This window comes from Chlamydotis macqueenii, chromosome 9, assembly GCF_036417535.1.
Source record: "Chlamydotis macqueenii isolate bChlMac1 chromosome 9, bChlMac1.mat, whole genome shotgun sequence".
NCBI lineage: Eukaryota > Metazoa > Chordata > Aves > Otidiformes > Otididae > Chlamydotis > Chlamydotis macqueenii.
This window is the reverse complement of record NC_141564.1, coordinates 27,516,680-27,534,479: the sequence shown is the minus strand read 5'-3', so window position 1 is coordinate 27,534,479 and position 17,800 is coordinate 27,516,680. Positions and strand designations below refer to the sequence as shown.

Here is a 17,800-nt window from a genome sequence, read left to right as displayed (position 1 = left end):
ATCTGTAATTTCAGAGCTTCACACCTGTTCGCTCAAGTGCTTTTTCCTTGTTAGTGTTTTAACATACAGAGCTGCAACTATCTCTGTAAAACTGTAACAAACAATTAAACCCCCCGATAACACACTCGTGGAAGTCATCCTCTGCTTCCCGCATCCCGGTGTGTATGCAGCCAAGCAATCCTGAACGGAGCGACTTGGATGTATGCCGCAAGAGGAGCAACAAAAGAAACACCAAATACTGCTCGTGACACAGCTGTCAATAATTAAACTGTGTGAGGCTTTGCTAGTAGAGGTTATGAAGAAGCCCATGGAAATCTGAAACAGCTTTCAAAAGAAAACACTGAAAATATGTGCCAGAAACCAAGGAATAGATCGCAGGTGGCAAATACATGTCTCCACAGACTGTCAGGGACAAATGGCTGTGAGCTGCCATGGACTTGTGCAGAAGATGAACCGTCAGGCTGCAGAGCGGCAGTGTACAAAAATAATTAGGCAAGATTAAGCATGCCTGATACTGACTTTTTATGGGCGAATTCACCCATATATTCAAAGGCCAGATCCCACAGACTGCTGGGAGGTAGAAGACCCTCCATTCCTACAAGCAACGCTGTTTAACTTTTGTACCATGCCTGTCATCTGTAAACCCTCAGGACCTGTTAAAACAGAAAGCAGATTTGGCGTCGTTCACCTGTGAACTGGGGCACAGCGGTGAAATGGTCTGTTAGAGGCTGGAGAGCTAGGAGTGGTGGTACTGCAAAGAGGCGTCGAAGCCTCCCAGCGCTTGGCGTTGTCCCGACAGGGCTGGAGGAGATCAAGTCTGTCGTAAGTGGTGAATGAAGAGGTACAACGTGACGGGGGTGCTTGCAGCAGCTCTGGCCCCAGCACCCCAGTGGAGCGTGCAGGGTGGCAGCTGGCCAACCGCATAGCTTGGAGAGAAACAAACTGCCATTGTTTCAGGCTTTGCCAGTGACCCCTGCACTGAGCTGCTGAACAACACGGCCAGGAATGGCGTCTCGGAAGCTGTGAGAACATGAGGAGTGGAGGAGGCGAAGCCGAATGGCATCACGCATTTCCTGCTGCAGCCAGCGTGGCAGAGCTGCCCCGTCCTCAGAACAACCTCGCCTTGATGGAAGCTCTCTCAGCAGCAAAGGGGTACAGAGGTGTTAATTGATCATAGGCCTTCGTTTACAGTACAGCAAGGTCAGGCCATAGGCACTACACAGTCCCTGCTGCCGCGGTGTTTGCAGCTTGGTCTCTGAGCTTCCAGGGCTTTTGGCACTGCGCAGCGCGGAGGGTAGCTCACCCTTTCCTTGGTCAGCCATTTCTCTCACAAAGCGTCTGCTGGAGTCTCCCAAATTAATCATTTACTTGAGACTAACACTGCAGACTAAATTTTGCCCGTGGTAATGAAGGCCATTAACAACAGAGGGTTTGAGTAAGGCTGGACATTTCCCAGATCCTGAGACAAGACTCTGGACTTGGCCGCGCTGCTGCGCTTGGGGAGAGCAGGAGAGCGGGAGGCGAGGATCTGCAGGGCTGCAGCAAGCAGGTCTGAGGTTGCGTCTGGAATAGCTGAACTGCGACGTTTTGTCCTGACAGCTAGAAGCGGTGAGAGAGAGGCCACAGACGCTTCCCTTTTGTGAGTCAGGAACTTGCAAATCTTCTTTGATTCACACCTTATAAGTAAAACTAGTCTGTGCCTAGCTGTTGCCAAACCTTTTCGAAGCAAAGATATTTGTACAAAGGAATTCAGCAACAGAAATGGAATTTGCTCGTGGATCAGATTACTGTTATTTCTGGCTGGAAGCAGCACCAGAAATACTTGCAGGGATTTCCACTTAGCCTTTGGAAAGATGTTGTGCGTATTGTTGATTAAAAAGGAGCTATTTGGGAGGATAATTCCTGTACGTTAAGAGCCAGGGAGGGAGAGGAGGCTGTCACAGCCGTCAGTACGAGTGTTTAGCTTTGCATTGCAATGTTCAGTCACTTTTGAAACAGGAGTCTTCAGCTGTTGTTGTTGAGAATGTTGTGACATGAGCTGCAATTGCTGCTGCACAGGAAAACACGTTTCCAGCCCAAAGTGCTTTCATTCAAAGCACAGTTCTTCACACTGGGCATGCCTTGGCATCCCGGAGAGTTGTGTCAGACGTCTTTCTGCACATGGGGACTCTGCAGATGATATTTAATGAAGGGAAACATTTGGGTGATGTTTAAAGCAGTGGTCATTTGTGAAAAGTGGTGAACATGATGTTACCTTAAACATGAACTTACCTATCAGTTGGGAGCATCAGTCAAAAAAAAAGCCTGGCGTTTAAAATACATGCTGATCGGTGGTCTGTGTTTTGCAGCCAGCTTTAGAGCCCCAGTCCAGTTGACGATGCTCTCCTCAGGGGCAGAGATGTCACCTGAAGAGCTGGGCTCAGAGGCTGATGGACCCGCGCAGCCCGCAGCGGGGGAGCAGGGAGAGTTGCAGGCCCCCGCACCACTCGGCCCGTTGGCGGCGGCAGTGAAACATTGTGTTCCCCTCCGGATGCTGCAAACGTCTCCAAGAGCATTAGCTCTCTGGGGCAGCTGAGAACAGCTGTAAACGGTAGGCTTTTAATAAACAGATATCTGGTTGCTCATAACACACGGGTGATTTTTAGAATAAAGTCAGAGTCCTCTGATCGTAAAGTAAAAGCCTTACTGAGCAACGACATGTTTTGTGGCCAGCTTGGCTAGGTCTCTTCATTCTGCTGGGTGGACTGTGCACAAAGAAGGTTATCTCCAAGGAGTGAATTATTGGCTCTTTGGAAGTGCCTGAGAAAGGGGACAGCAACATATGGACTTGGCGTACCCCAGGGGATGACTTTGGGAGCCTGGGAACAGCTTGTGCCTGCAGCAAGTGTAAGGAGAAGGGAGGAGAGGCGGCAACCAGCTGCAGTGAGCTGCGTGGTGAATTGCACAGCTGCTCACAGTACCAGGAGCAGGAGCAGCCCCGGAGGGGCCCAGCCGTGCTGGCCTGGCTGTGCAGGCAGGTCCTTGTCACAGTCGAGGTGAAGAACAGGTCTTGTACCATGCTCCTTCCTTCCATGTGGGTCACAGCAGAATTGGGAGATTCTTGTGAAGAGCCACGGGCAACATCTGGACTACAGGATGCAAATAAAATTACCGGCCAGACCAAAAGCAAGCCAGATGCTGGGGAAAGAGTGGAAGAGGGACTGGTTCGGAAGCTCAACGCTGTCAGCGATCAGAGGAATCAGGTGCGAGTGGAGGCAACAGCACCCTGTGGCCTTTCCAAATGTACCACCATGAGGAGATGCATTTATGAGTCAGAAACTCCAGATATTGTACAGAACAACGAACTAAAAACAAAACTGTAGCAGTCTCGCACGGCTTGCAGGTGAGCACACCACGGGCAGAAGGACGTACACAGAGTACTTGCACTGAAAGCCTGCGAGAGTCTGCGTGTTGCCGTATACTTCACAGCAGGTCTTCAACATGTTTTCTCTCTGATAGAAAGAGAGCAGTCGCTTACTTCTTCAGTGCTGTGGCTTTGCAGCTGTAATGACAATGTTTTAGGTACGACAGGTCTCATTCTGGATGTTAAAGAACAATCCCCTCAACTTGTAAATAACATGTACAGTCAAACGGGGTGCATTTTCCTCTGCCTAAAATGTGTGACCCACCCTGGTGAGGTCAATGGAAAGGCTCCTGTTCCCTTCAATAGATTTTGTTGCGCACCTTAAAAGAAGATCTTCTGGTTTAGTTACAGGATGTGCTCATAGAAGCTGGGCCTATTTTCCACCCTGACACTCTGATCTGGTGTTTAGCAGGAGATGCTTTCACTTTGTTAGTTGTCCCTGTTTTGCTCGGAGCAGCAGGAGGACAAGGCTGACATCGCTTCCAGACGTACCTGCCCAAAGGACCAAGTGACACCGCGCAGTTGCATCTCACAATTGGGTGTAGACACCACATCAGAAAATGGTCGCAACAACACAGGCAACTTGCCTGGATCTGGGCAGGACCCACTTCTTGGGAAGGGAGTAGCCTCGACAATAGTATTAATGTGAATCTGTGCTCACTCTCTTTCAGAGTGTGTGTTAATGAACTCTTTGTTGTTATGTGAAGAATGAATTCATCCAAGAACTACAGGAATCTGAATTTTTTTCTTCAATTTTTGCTCAACTCCAGTGGACAAGAACTGCATCGCAGAAATATTAGTGCAAAAAAGGCAAGTCACTTCTAGAGCCAGCATATGAACCAAGTTGCTGCTTGAGAAAACGTGTGGCACTGAGCTGGCTGTCCTGCAGAGCAGAGGACTTGGAGTGGGAATCCCACCTCAGCCTTTGGCAGCAGGACAGCTGATGAGGCTCTTCCACCTAACACGTGTGCTCATGGGTGCGTGTCCTGCAGCCTGGTCCTCCTCTCTGGTTCCTGAGTGCTCATTTTTGAATGGCCCAAGTAAATGAACAAATAGTTCCTTCCATCTCAGCTGATGAGGCAAACTCAGCACTAGAAACATCTCTCTTAACTCCAGTGCACTGGAGATTCAGCGTTTAACTGACAGCTTGACTTCTCTCCTTCTGTTTCTGTCTTCTCTCTCCTCATCTTCTGCCATTATGTGGTTTTGTTTGTCCATTTCCAATGTGCTGTGTCTTGTAGGTATTCCTGCACTGGTAATGGCTGCTGGTGGTTCCCATGCCCTGGCATTGAATATAGCATCCCATTTTGATAAAACAATGCTGATTTGTGGGGACACAGTCTCTTTCCCGGACTGTTCCGGCCACGGTAGTTGCTGGGAAGGGTAAGAGCCCTGGCAGAGGTGTCAGACGGGCTCCTCGTGTGTGTGGCGTGCCAGGCTGCCGGCGCTTTTCCTTGAGGAGCAGGGAGAAGCATGAATGGGAGCTGATTTTATTGTTATTTCAGTCAAGAAAAATCAGGGATATGAATTGCTGAACTGTCATCAACTTCAGTGACTGCAGAGCTCAGTTAAGCCTCTAATTTTAGTTTCACGCTAATGCTATTGTCAGCTCTCCCTGTGAAGCAGGTGATTCAGTTTTAGACATTGCGCTGCAGCTGCTTCGAGAGGATTGTCTAGTTCCTATAACCTGACACCCAGCAGGAGTATCAGGACAGTATTTGGGAATGCTTTTAAAGGCCATGAGTTTTTTTACACTGTTTTTTTTTTTACTGCCATCCTACTGCCACCCCGCTGCGGCCTCGCCATGACCCAAGGCAGGCACCAGCCCCGGTCAGGCACGACCTCACCTTGGCCAGGGCCAACCCCCTGTTTGGCAAAAGATAAAGGTTTGTTTAACACAGGTATGTTAGAGCTCACTAGCTCACAAATCTGAAATGTGGAGGCTGCTGGTTTTGAGATGCCATAGATACGTGCTGCGCTGGCCCTGCACCTGTGAGCGCTGTGGAAGGACACGAGTGTCCCTTGGATGGTGGCCACCTGCAAGCCCCCGCTGTGTGTCCCCTGGGACACACCGGGACGGAGGGTGTCAGAGCAAAGGACAGCAGCGAGTTCAGCTCACTCCCGCTCCCGGTGCGCTCCCAGCAAGCCTCCTGCTCTTCTGGGCGTAATGTGCTTTGCTCCGTGCAGCCCTGCTCCGGAGGGCAGCACGGCCGCAGCAGCCCGTGAGTCCAGCCTGCCAGGAGCTGTCAGCACTGCCAAGGGTGGGAATTGCAGCTGCAGCTGGGCTTGATGGCGTCGCATCTGCCTGCAGGTGTTTCTGCATGGCTCTAGTCACCCCTGCGTTATCCCTCGTGGATCTTAAACTAGTGTGGAAGTGGTGCCTGGTGGGGTAACCTGGCCCTCTAGAAAACACCTGGACATGGTGGGGTCTTAGAGTGCAGCGGGGAGCTTTATTCTTTTCTGGAAGGTACTGACCACGTAGAGGGCGGGCGCATGGGAGACAAGTGCCCAGCGTCCCTGCCAGAGGCGCTCAGCACCTCCATCTATCAGAGCCACGTGTCCTGGTTCTGGCTAGGACAGAGTTAATTTTCACTGGAGCTGGTGGCCCCTGTGCCTGCGGACACAGCTGGGATCATTACCAGTTACCCAGCAGCTGGGCCAGTTTACCCCAGTGAGCTCAGGGGCTGGTCCATCCCGTGGGATCATGCTCAGGGTATAAAGTGGGGATGGCGCTGGGGGGCAGGTTTGGCTGCTGGGGAGAGAGCTGGGCATGAGGATCCACGGTGAGCTGTTGTACTGGAAATGTTGTGCTTTAGTGTGTTCTGTTACTGGTTTTGTTTTCTGTCTCTGTTTTCTTTACCTGTGTTGTTCTCTTAAACTGTTTTTATCTCAATCTGCAAGTTTTACCTTCTTTTCTTTCCTGATTCTCCTCCCCATCCCACTGCGGGAGTGGTGAGGGGGGAGTGAGTGAGCGACTGTGTGGTATTTTAGCTGCTGAGTGTGGCTAAACCATGACACCATTGGATGGGAAAAACGCCCATAAAAGGCAGAGGTTTATTTAAACATCGTATTTAATGTTGATGAGCTAGACTCGCAGCATAGGTGTTCTAACTTCAAAGACTGGTTGCTGACGTAGAGCAGCTGAGCTTTATTTGCAGAGACGTGTTATTCTCCAGTGAATGCGCAGGCAGGAATACAGCATTGTGTTAACTGTTAACACTGGTTTTGGCTTCCCTGTTGTACTCTCAGCCATCCTGGAGGATGCACACACAGGCCAGAAAATGACAGGCATGACATAACAGGTTTTTCACAAAGAAAACAAAGCTTTCTGAAGCTTCAGAAATCTCTGCTGGTTCGTGCTGTTTCTGAGACGTGTCCAAGATGGTGGTCACGTATGAGTCCTTACAGCTTCTTTTGAAGGTCCGAGGGCTTTGTCAGCCTATCTGAGCGTATTTGTGCTGGACTGAGCTTCAAACAAAATTGCTGCTAGGAACTGACAGCAGGCTACGTGTGACAGCCAGTGGCATGTATCACAGCCCTGTCAAGGAATGGATAATCCCTCATCCTTAAATATACTCTGTATTTATGTTGGCAATGTACAATTTCTAGGGATTTCACCAGTTATCCCAGACGTAACACTTCAAAAGCACCACTGAGGAAACATCTATGTAAATCTCTTTCTATTTCAAAACTTCTTAACCAAATAATGTGAGTGGGAAAATACATTGTAGCCTCTTGAGGCTTGAAGTAGAAAAATGTTCAAAAGCAAAAGGAAAATATTTGAGGAGTGTCTTTTCACTATCACACACACCTGGAAATGGTATCAGCTGAGGGGATACACCAGTTCTTCTTGCAGCTTAATTTTCCCTGGTTAGTTTATTTTTCATGTTTATCAGAATCCCAAGGTACCAAACCAAAACCCTTCCTGGCATTTCTATAAGCTTGAATTGACAGTTCAGTTGTCAATGAACGGTCAATGCTGTGAGAAAACCATCACTTTTGATTAAGTATTGCAAGCAGGCTGTGTGACAGGATTTCTGTGAGAGGAGCTGACGGCCTGCGGCCCTGCTCCTGCTCGGCCGCCGCTCGTGGGACCGCTGCTGGTGTTGGGAGCCCTGCCCGGAGCAGCCCCAAGGCTCAGCCCCGCGCAGCCGCAGAGCGTAACCTGCCGAGCCCCGCCGAGGGCAGGGGTTTCCGTCTGCTGAACAGCAGTGTGCCGTGCCCAGCCTTGGTTTGACAAATACGCTGCGTGTTGGAAGTGACTGGCCGGGATCACCGTCCATGGCTGGCCCTCTATTAACAGGATTTTTGGGGTTTTTTATGTAGCTACACTGCAAACTTGATTTGTTCTGGCCAGGTGCTAAGAAGGTAACTCGCTTACTGCAGGCAGACGTACACATTTTCTTGCATGGTTGAGATCCACAGGGCTTCGGAGTTCCTTCCTTGGATGTAGATGCGCCTGTTGCAGCAGAAGCCCTTGTGCAGCGCAGGGCATCCTCCCCTCTCACTGCAGTCAGGGGTGTCCCACCCGCCCACCCACAGCCATAAGCGCTTTCCGACAGGGCCGAGGTTTGCAACGCTCTGCACCGGTGCCCTTGTCTTCGCACGTTCCTCAGGTTTGGCCCCAGGTTCCTCTGGTTCTGGCCTTGCTACCCAGACCTGCTGGAGAGCCACATCTGTACAAACACCGGCAGCAGCATCAGGTTTCCTCCTCCTCTTCGCGGTTGTTTGCAAAAAGCAGCTAATAGTGTTGGTGGAATCAGATGGTTTGTGAGTTTGGGGAAGGAGAGAGCTGTTATCATACCCCCTCGGATCTGTAACCAGAGAACAGGCACTGTTTACGTTTTCTGCTGTTTGTGTTCTAAAGAAATTAACTTGAAATTAAGTTAGAGATGAATGAAATAAATAATCTCTCTGATGAGGAATTGATATCAATTCCATTTGTTTTCACCTCAAAAAGAAAGAAAATGTAATGGTGGTGGTTGTTGTGGGAATAAAACTCCAAACAAGAGTCAGGAATGTCTTTTTTTTATTTAAGTGAAACATTTCGACAGTCCCAGACTCAATAGTGTTCAGTTTGTTGAACCAGCTTCAAAGTAAATTTCCACTTGAAATCTTTGCTCTCCAAGTGTCGGGGACCCCAGGGAGAGGTTGGCAGATTGACCATCAACATCTGCGCTGCGTTAGGGGAAACCTCATCTTCCTGGAGGCTCTGCCGCTCTAACACAGCGTAGAGTAAGGAGACGCGGAGTAACGTGTGCTTGAACTGACGCGTAACAGAGCGTTTCAGAATAAATAAAAAAATATGATGAAATAAGTTGCTTCCACTTTCTCAGCAAAAAGATGAGCATGTTCAGAAAAAAAAAGGTGTTTTTCCACACCGTTTTGTAGAAACTGTTGAGGATGCTGGGTCACTGAGTAACCGCAGGGTAGGCTGCTGGTAACCATCCCAGAAAGGTGCGGTGGAGGCTTCCGTGGTTTTTAACATCCGAATCCAGCGATCTGGCTTCTGGCTTTTTCTTGTGCTGACTGGTGGAATCACCACAAGCCTGGCTGGAGTTAATTGGATTAAATGGGAAGCTTGCCAGGGACACCAGTTATCTCAGCTCGGTCATTAGCACGAGAGCAGTGTAAGGATTAGCTGCTGTTTGCCGTCTCAGGTGTTAGTGTGATGCCAGCCAGCAGGTTAAGGTCTTGTCAGACGCGGTACGTTCTGGAAGAGGCAGCAGCCTTTCTGACTGACAAGAGGTGTATCAATTTTTTAAAATGCAAGTATACTTCATTGGAATAATTTTATTTTATTCCTTTATTTTATTCCTGTTTCATGTCATCTCTCTACCAGTTGGCAACCTGCACTTGCATTTTCTGGGGTTTTGCAAACCTGTGAGACAGATGTACTCATCTTTCTGGCTGACAGCATCTCTGAAAGACTCCTTTCCAGCCCTTTGCGGCTGGCTTGGCCGGGCCCCGGCGTGCGGCCAGCGCTGCGGGTGGTTAGCGACACGGCTGCCAGGCTGCTGCTGGTCCTGAGCGTTTGCTGGCCTGGCGTGGACTTCGCAGGGAGGGGAGGAAGGAGTTGGGCTTTGTGGTTCTGAGGGATATTGCTTTGACAAATAAAGAACAACAGATTTAACTACTGCGCGAAAGTGGGGGGTTTTGCTGTTTTGTGTTCTAGGTGAGAAATTCTGGTCCTGGAAGTCTGTACAATTACTGAGGAAACAATGGGAAAAGTAACATCCCTGAGGGCCCCAAGAGGCCCTCCAGCACATCAGGGCAGACTTAAAATTCCTTAAATACTTCTTAAACAAAAACCCCAAACTTGTTCCTTCTCTTGCTCCCCAGCATTTCAGACCTTTGTTCTCTTTTATAAATAAGCGAAACAAGAGACAAGGCCACTTTGTGAAGCGTCCCTTTGTGACAGGCTCTTCCCGTCGCACAGACACACGTGTCCTGGAGGGCTGCACGTGCCTCCGCAGCATTCCGGAGAGCAGTGGGCACTCGGTGCCCGCGTCCCACCTGCAGCAGTGCCCCCTCTCTGTGCCCCACCTGGAAGTGAAGTGCAATTGTGTTCCCCAGGGTTGGAAGCACTAATTAACCAGCAGAACCGGCTGGATGTCACTGCGTAAAGTCTCTCTGGGTGAGTCTGAGCCCTGTGTCTTTTTGATGGTGAAGTCCAGCCAGGAGCCAGAGGAGCTGTGGCTCCCATGTGCCAAAGCTTGGTCCGCCCAGGGCTTGGCCCACAACGGGAAAGACTGGCCAGGAGTGGCTCCACATCAAACCCTTGACCTAGGTTTCTTAATGGATTCATTCTTTCATAAACCGCTTCTTAAAAGGCGGTACTCTGTGCAATAGGCTTTGCAGTTACGCTGCGAGCCCATGATTTGCAATAATAACTTCAGTGCGTTCTGAATGTTGTGAAAGGCACTTTGCTTTAGGGAGTAATTTTAAACTCATTTTGAGGGGCTTTAAAAGTTTCTGAACTTTCAAACTAAATTCTTGTGATTGAATATTTATTGTTGAACTCAGCATGAAATACAGAACAAAGCCTAAATCCAGGGATGCTCTTGACTTTAGCAGTAAACACTGACAGCATTTTTAATATATACTGTATTTTAGTGGTGAATGCTTAAAATTCTTCTTATGTTTTGTGTCCTCAGCTATTTCTCTCTCTACTGTGGTTAGCTCTAGATTCTGCACTGGAATGAGCAACATGCAGAGATCTAAGGCTTACGATAAGCTTAGCCTTGACTGGTCTAATACATGTGTTGTAGAAAAGCATATATATTTTCTGGCAATGCCATAGGGTATTTTCTCTTTTGCCCTTTAGCGTGCAGTTCCATCTGCGTGTTAAAAAAAGAGTAAAGACCACAATAGCCAGCAAGAAAAGCCTAGCAAATGCAGTAGACAAAGAAACCGGTTGCTGGTCCTACTCTGCTCTGCAAAGGCCGTGGGCGGCACGGGTGGCAGCGCGGCGTGCAGTGTCCTGGTGGCAGGCTGCGCGTGAGGTGGGTAGCTGCAGGTGCAGCCGTGGTGCCCTGGCACCCCGGGCACGGTTACACAAGCCTGGGAGCCCCTGAGGCGAAGCTGCCTTTGGGACGTGAGCCTACGGAGACCAGAGACCATCCGCTTGGGTCCCTTCCACAGCAGGTCGGTGCACCGGGTTGACTCTGTGCGAAGTAGCGTGTGAGAGGCCGAAGGGTGTCCCGGCCCCGCTGGCAGGGCCACGGCGCGGCAGACAGGCCTTGCTCTTCTGGGAGCCTTTTCATTACTGACTGCGGACTCCGTGACCGAGCCAGCCTGTTTGGTCACGGCTTCCGTTAGGGACCTTTCCTGTGCTGGAGGAACGGCTGCCTCTTTCATTTGTGCTTGCCAGTCTTTGACAGGACTCTCACCTGGTTAGAGCCTGCCTGTTCAAGATCACCCATTTCAGTCCGTTCTGTCATTGGAAAATTGTTCATTCTCATGGATAAGTCAGAATTAATGTTCTGTGGCGGTGGGAATGTGGTTCAGCATGGGGTCAGTGTGGTGCTGACTGACAGCCGAAGGCTACGGGCCTTGACCTGCGGTCTGGCCTGCCGTGGCGAGTACAGTTTCCAAGGCACAGCTGTTAATTTCTTGTATACTCTGGAGTACGACCAAGAAATATAAATACACGGGACTTAGGCAAATCCAAAAAATCCACACAATGCCTTTTATACTGTTAGATAAAATCACATAAATTTTTCTTTCACGTAAAATATCCTTGGTGTTTGCCTGATTCCAAAGAGAAATGCATTTGAAGTGGTAACTGCAGTAACTAGTAAATAGAATTATAACTGCTTACTGAAAGAAAAAACACACTGTAATGATATAAGGGCAGAGCTGGTACAAAAAGGTCTTCATTAGAATCAAAATGAGACAGATGTGAAACATTATGCTTGTATTTCCTCAAAGGTAGCACTTAAGTAATTCTTTGCTTACAGAAATGTGTTGCAGAAGGTTTGTATCAAATAACGTTAGCCTAAGTTATTTGTGTAAGAGGAGATAACCATCTCTTTGGAATTTCACAGATAGGCTTATCAGATCTGAGAACTAGGCACAGAAGTAATGGGAGCCTTCAAAAGATGCTCTTTGTCCCTGGGCCTTTCTCTGGAGAACGTAATGCCCTGAGGGGACACTGAAACAACAGCTGTCTGTATTAAGTGAAAAAGCAGATATGTTTGAATTACAGAATTAAAGAAGGTGCATGGATCACTGTAGTGCACCTTGTGACCAGCACATTACATCCCAGCGGCACCCGAAGAGTCCGGGTTTCGCAGAGCGGGAGGACTGCTGTCTCGGATGCTCGGCAGCGGCCTGCAGGGACTCGTGCGGCGCCTGGTCTGCAACGTGTTGAAGCCAGAGAGTGTGAGTGGCCTTCGAACAAACAGCTGGCCCCACAGATGCACCAGGCCCATTTGCAGGTGAACGCTAGCTGTGAAAGTGATTGTTATTTCAAGAATTGTGTGAAGTTTAACTGAAGATATGTTTTGTAAATTGATTTCACTAAGCTGGTTCAAAATCCCCATCAAATCTCGCCCTGAGTTAGTATGAGATTACACTCACTGAGAATGACTTTAAGCTAAAATCGTGACCTGATCTAAATATCTCTGTGCTAGGTTTTGTGCCAATTGAATAGTTATAGTTTAAGAACCAGTGATTGGTACAACCTGTGGCCAAAGGCTAGGGTCTGTCTGTCTGTGGGCAGAGAGAGGTGTTGCGGTTGGGTCTAATGAAGCCTGATTATTTCCATCGATGAATCTGAGACAAAAAAAATGCAACTGAAGAACTCTCCAGGACAGTGACCTCTCACACAGATGGTGTCCCAAAAAATGCTGTTGGTATTTCTGTCCCAAACGGTTCCAGCTCTTCCTAGCGGTGTTGTTTGGGTTTAATACTGTCCTGTGACATCTGAGTGTTTTAACAGTGGAAGAATCAGCTAGGTAAAACACCCGCTTTTATTTCTGAGCAAGAAATCGGTGGCAAGAAGGCAGGACTGTATTTCAGAGGAATGAAAAGGCCCTCAGAGTCTGACAGAGCTGTCTTGAGGGGAGGAAGAAGGACTCACGATGTCTTGGAGATACCATAGGAGCAGGCAGAGGGTGCCCGTAACTTTCCAAAACATGTGTTTGCGTTTGTCCCGCTGTCGCGGCTCTAGGCGATAAGGAGAGCTAAAGTGTGTCTGCAGGGGAGTTTTGGGAGAGAATTACTTATATCAGGTGTTCAGGCTGCACAGTAATTAAGCTCTAACAGTAAAGAAGTTAAGAAAAGGTGAAGTTTAGCAGCTATTTCCTTTTAGCAGATATATATCTTCAGGTTAAGCTACTGCTTTGGCATCCAGAAAAAGCTTTCCAGCAGTCTTGCTTAGGCAGCATGGATAACCTTCTGCATCTGCTCTCTTACATCAAGCACAAACTTCCCTTCTCCTAAGCAGACTTGTTTGGGTCAAGGGCCCCCTCCAAGGGCACAGAAATCACACCCAGCGCTGTAAAGACCTGGTCTCGGTTCAGCTGCGCGAGCGCCGCTGTAGTACAGACAACCCTGTGGACACGCAGCCATGCTGGCCCTGCGCTTGCTGACCCGGGGCGTGAAGGGAGGATGTTACCTGGCTTCAGAGCCTGATTTTGGGGTGTTTCTATAAAAAGCATTCTGAGAAGCCGAGGAGAAACCCCACACTCCAAAAGCACCTATTAATATGTAATGAAATATTTCTTTTAAAGTTTTAATGCAAACACATTTTGTTCATTAATGCACATGTGTAAGAAGTGCCAGACTAATCCATGATTGTATGAGCCTTCAAACTAGAAATGCTTTGAGTTTTTTTGCAATTTCTATTCCAGATCTTTTCTGAATTCTATACAAGTTTCCCGTAAAAGGGCTTTGTTTTCAGCTGGTGCCTGGTTTTCCCCGAGAGCGCAGCGAAGGGGATGGTTAGGTATGCTGTCATACGGAGTTGGTCACGTTAGCAAATTCTTTTCTAAAAAGAGGTGTCAGATTGTTCAGCCAGCTGAAGTAATCCAGCTGGCAGGAGAGTGACTTAATTCAATAAGCAGAATTTTAAAAACACTGTGGTTCTTTGTGTAACAGCCAGATCTTACAAAATTAGCTCCAGCTCTGAAATAATTTCTCGCCCCACCCTCGCCCTACCACCCCCCTTCTGTCCTGCGTGTCCCTGCCTCTCCTCGCTGCCTTGTTTTGCGTGGTGCCGATCCGCACCAGAGCCGCTCTGCGCGTCCCCTGTGGCCACCCGCTCACCCGGGTCAGGTCACGGCACCCGGGCTTGCAGTTTAACTGCGGGGAGCAAGGCGGCTGGAAAGGACGCAGGCATCTCGGCGTCCGGTGCTCCTGTCCGGCTGTGCGCGCCCTGTGCGGTAATTCGCTTGGCTCTGAGGGGAGTGCTGGGTGTCTGAAATGAATCCTCAGCGGGAACGTGCGACGCGTGCGGGCTGATGGCAGAGGTCCCTCTAGATCTGTCTGTAGGCACGGCTGGGCAGGGAGGACCCACGTCCCTTTGGCACTGGGGAGGCGCGGCGCGCTCACACCCGCAGCGCTGTGCCGGATCTCGCGCGGGGGCTTCTGTGAAGGGTTGAGCTCAGTTACCACGGGCAAGGAGCAGGCTTCGCCCTGCTGTTGCTATCTCGCTGTGAGCACCAGCGACCGGCGAACCCAGCGGAAGTTAAAAACACTTTAGTGGGGAATATCACTTTGATCTGCATTATGTGAAGCCACGTGATCTTTGCTCCAGAATGTGTCCTGTAGGAAAAGGGAGAGACTGTGGATCGCAGCTGGCAAGGCCTGGATCTGCCAGCATCTTCCCTCCACTGTGCTCTGCTGGCTCCCCGTCCCTGCAGCATGCATCCGGCGGCAGCGGCCAGGAGCGCAAGAGAGGGTGAGGGAAGGTGTTGTACAAAATGCTGTTCCGTACTGGATGTCCCTGCGTGGCAGGCAGCTCCTGGGGCAGCAGCTGCCAGCTCCCGGCCCTCAGTGCAAACCTGCCCGGAAGATGCTGTTGGAGCAGCGTCCCAGGGCAGCGCCCGGGACAGTCGGGGAGCAATGCAGATCCCCGTGCTGGCTGGGACGGGAGATAGCTCCGAGAGCTCTCACAGCTGCTCTTCCTCTGAATTCACCTCTTTTTCTTGCTCTCCCCACCCCAGTGGAAAGCAGAAGGGGGTCAGGGTAAGCGGAAGGGAATCTTCCTGGTGCTGCCTGTGCTCTCAGGTATGGCAGGGGAGAGTGGCATGTGCCTCGCCACTGTATTGGAGTTCACAAACTGGGAGAGCTGGGGGAAATGAAAAATGTCCTGCCCAAATCAGGTTCCTTCTGAGGAGAGCTGGAGGAAGCGGGGTGAATGGTCCGGCAGCAGCGTGCAGAGCCAGAACGCAGCAGCCTGTGCCCTGCAGCAGCCTCGATCCCTTCCCTGAGTGCACTGTGGCGGCTCTGTCATTTTGAGGAGGAGGCAACCAGCCAGGCTCGGTCCCATCAGAAGGAAAGCACCTCCAGGTGGTCCTGTGGAATTTGTTCAGATTGATAAATAATGCAAGCCAGCAGTCCTGGAGGTCCTATTAGTGGAAAATACCAATTTTCCCATAAACTTGTATTTCAAATCATGTAGAGATCAGGTTCAGAAATGACACTGGCTTTGTGAGAAGTGTATGATTGTCTTATTTACGTGGTGCCAGGATTTACCACGATTTTTACGGAGTGAGCCGTTTTCCTGGCTGAACGTGGTACTGTTGGCTGTGAGTACGGCAGAGAGCCTGGCTGATGGAGGACGAAGGTACGCAGCGAGTATTGCTCCTGGCTCAGTCTGGCAGCTGTGCTGTTATGATTTGCCTCTGTCATCCAGAAATCCTTCCCTTTCTTTATCAAATATACCTTCACTACCTTGAACAAGCGCAGGTGCGACTGAAATTCTGGGCACAATTGCACTACAAGTGTTAGCCCTGTCCTTCTTCTCTGCTCCTGCCAGCTGATTTATCACTTGCTTTCCTTTTCAGGTCTGCTGTTTTCTGGCTGGAGTATTTTTTATAGCCTGCATTCTAAAAAAAACCCACACGTGAAGAAAGAAGTAAATGGAAAAAACCTACAGGCGTGGCCATTAATTCTTCTGGGGAAAGGACAACCTGCCTTCTTCAGGTGCCCAGACCTGCTGCGGAATGTGCAAGGTAAAAATAGAAAGCAGAGAACTAAAACAAAGAGGGAGTAAAGGTTAACACGGGGGACTTGGTGGCCTAAATATAGACAATTCTGCCCCTCTCCAGTGACTTACAGTAACGGAGGATATTCTGTGGCCAGCAGCGTGATGTGGCCAGTACCCAAAATATAACACAGAGATGTGACAGGAGGGGTTGCAGCCAGAGAATGTGGCGTTCTCTTTGGCACAGCTGTCATTATACTAAGCCAGTTACTTCCCTTTAATCCTAATGAATACTCTCTCTTTTCACTCTGGGCCAGGTTCTCCGGTCAGCAGTAACTCCGGGGGTCTGCTGCTGCTCTCCCCGCAGGAGCCCGCTGTCACCAGGCAGCCTGTTCCTTTCTGCTCCTTCCACGAGGGCACAGCTGGAATCACGAATGAAACATTACTGATCCGGAAGAGAAGGCCTGGCGTCCACCCCAGCAGAAGACATCGGCCTGTCATTCACTGAAGATATCCGTACTTACACCTGCTCGCCAGCCGCTGCCAGCTCCCAGAGGGAGATGTCCCCTGCTGCCTGCAGGCTCCTGCCCTGCCTGCCAAAGCCATCCCAGCCCTGGGTTGCCCCAAGGGCGCTCGCTCACCTCCTGTGCGGCTTGGGAGAGCTACCACCGGACCTCTTCCAGCTTGGGCTGCCGTTTGACCCCAGACTGCTAAGTAATGTACAAAATAGATGTATTTTGTGAGAGGGTGGGATACAAGCTGAGATCTAGTGTCTAGATGCCATGCTCTTTTAGGGAGCGCTGATACTCTCAGACATTATTTTATTCCTAGAGTTTTTCAAGTAGTGTGATTTACTACAGTTCACAAATACACACAGTAACCAGAAGTTACTAAATGTAGCTGATTTTAAAGGACAATGTGTCTTTAACAAATACTATATTTATGTTATATAAATGCTGAAAATGTTTTACCATATATTTTATAGTTTTGGATTGCTATTAATGGGGACAAACAACACATTTGTAGTCTGAGAATACTGAAATGGTTTGGTTTGATTCTTTTCTAATTATAGAATTTCATATTTACTCAAAATAGATCTCCATGTGCATGTTATGAAATATTTCATTCCAAACCCAAGTACAAGACAAATGCAGTTGGAGTGGATCTTGACTTGCATCAAGAAATCAAAGCAGGCATGAAGGGAAGAGAGTATGGTACGTCAAACAGCAGGTTTTTAACCATGCAGAAAGGACTGACTGAAAGATGTTGTGTTTGCACTTCAACAGAGGAAACTGTGGGTGTGTGCACGTGATAGACAGTTAAAATATTTTAAATAATTAGAATTAACACACTTACTTCTTAAAGAACATGCATTTCTGTGGAATGGTCCAAGTGCAGGATGGTGCAGGGAGTGACGCTGAGCAGTGTGCGGTGCACGGCCGGGTGATTTCTTCTGCCCACAGCTTGCAGGTGTACCCGTCAGGGCACTATTCACAGCTGGCAAGCGTGCTGCATCCTGCGTTGCTGTCACTCAGGGGACGCTCCATCTTGGACAAACCCAGCTCAGCTGGGGTTTTCCCATCCCGTTTGCCGCAGGAGAGGGCTGGTGATTCTTCCTGCAGCTGCAAAAGGTGCTTTGCAGCCTGTAGACATCCATTTTGCCTGTGCTCCCTGCCGTGCCAGGCAGCAGAAGCAAGGGGAGAAGAGAGGCTGGCTGCAGCAGCATGTGGCAAGCCCAACGT

General features: G+C 49.4%; 1 long non-coding RNA gene across 8 annotated transcripts in view; it reads left to right on the top strand.

The window, feature by feature from the left end:
- Positions 1 to 17,800, top strand: part of LOC147599754 (uncharacterized) — a 61,288-nt gene that overhangs the window by 22,410 nt on the left and 21,078 nt on the right. For all 8 annotated transcript variants that reach the window (XR_015259370.1, XR_015259369.1, XR_015259366.1 and 5 more), the window contains 4 exons: positions 2,349 to 2,590; positions 15,919 to 16,086; positions 16,376 to 16,772; positions 17,154 to 17,272. This is a non-coding gene — a long non-coding RNA (uncharacterized LOC147599754). The remainder of the gene's footprint in view (positions 1 to 2,348; positions 2,591 to 15,918; positions 16,087 to 16,375; positions 16,773 to 17,153; positions 17,273 to 17,800) is intronic.